Consider the following 1,477-nt stretch of genomic DNA (forward strand, 5'->3'; position numbering starts at 1 on the left):
ATCCATGGGACAATCGAGTGAGAAGAACAGAGAGTGGGACTCTACCCAAAGTGGCAGTGACACCAGGCATGAAGACAGAAACGATGACGTGGACAGATGGAGCGGATGGGGACACTGGACTCAGGAAGGGAGAAAGGCTGTGTGCTGGTGGCCAAGGGGCAGGCCTGGATGGTGTACCCTTTGGTTATTTAATGATGCATGAAAGGTATTGCAATCATTGCAATGAAATGAAATATGATAGGATAAGTGTAAAGCTGATGTTCTCCCATGTAAACTTCAATATAAAAACGTAAAAAAAATAATAATAAAGAAAAAGATGGAAATTATAGGACTTCTGGCAAGATAATGGACTAGACAGAAACCACATGACCCTCTATAACAAAGACACAAAAGCTCAAATGAAACACACAGATGAAAATCCTGGGACCCTGAACTTCAGAGGAAAGGTTGGATAAGGGGATTGAGTGATTGCTGGGAAGAGAAGGTGAACAGGTGACTGGTAACTGGCCTAACCAGATGATGTACAATCATCTTGTGAACAGTTTTGGCAACAGAAGGAAGCCTGACAGAGTACATTCATGCAGGTGACAGGAAAGTTTTGATTCCTTCTTTTTCCTCACACTTCCCTGGCAACCAGAGGTGTGACTAGTTCCCACTCTCATCTATCCACAGCTTTGATCCTGCTCTCCAGGAGTCACATGGTTGGGAGCCACACCAACATGAAGCAAGGACCAGCTGCACTGCTTTGGTGCCTGGGTTCCGGTGGGTTTGCTCCCAGACCTACATAACCAAGAGAGCCACCAGAGGAGTATTTAACCAATCAACTGGTCCCGTAGCTGTGCTGTGGTCCTAATAGACAGTGAAACAAACTCTATCAAGAGCCTTCACTTCCAGATTGAATTCACTGAACATAGATAATACGTAGACCAATAGGAACCCATGTAGAAGCAGGAACTCCCTCCCACAGCCGCCTTGTGAGCTCTGTGGCTTGTAGGAGTCTCCCAGAGTTTTATTGTCTCTGGATCCAACAGCTGCACGATTTTTTTCCGTTGGTCTTGGGCTTGGTTTTTTCCTTTTGTTGTTTTATTGTTTTCATTCATTTATTCTTTCTCCTACTTTTTCTTCATTTTCCATTCCCTTGAATTTTATCCTTTCTCCAGTTTTTGTTTTTCCCTTTTAATTTTTATTACTCACCACTCTTGTTCTATTCATATTCCTTTTCTTTGGTTTTTCTAAATGATTTTTTTCTTCCTTTTATTTTTCTCTTATTTTTCTCTTTTATAGCTCTATTTCCCTGTCCTTTTATCTTTATAGTTATTATATTATTTTTTCTTGTTACTACCTGTTTTTGTTTCTTTTTTCACTTTATTATTTTCTCTTTCCATTGCTGGTTCTTTGTTTATTCTAGGTGAACACAGAAAAAAGTTAGAAGAATTCAGAAAAGCACTACAAGAAAAAACAAACTGATAAAATAAAT

This window comes from Chrysochloris asiatica, unplaced genomic scaffold (assembly GCF_000296735.1).
Source record: "Chrysochloris asiatica unplaced genomic scaffold, ChrAsi1.0 scaffold00093, whole genome shotgun sequence".
Taxonomy (NCBI): domain Eukaryota; kingdom Metazoa; phylum Chordata; class Mammalia; order Afrosoricida; family Chrysochloridae; genus Chrysochloris; species Chrysochloris asiatica.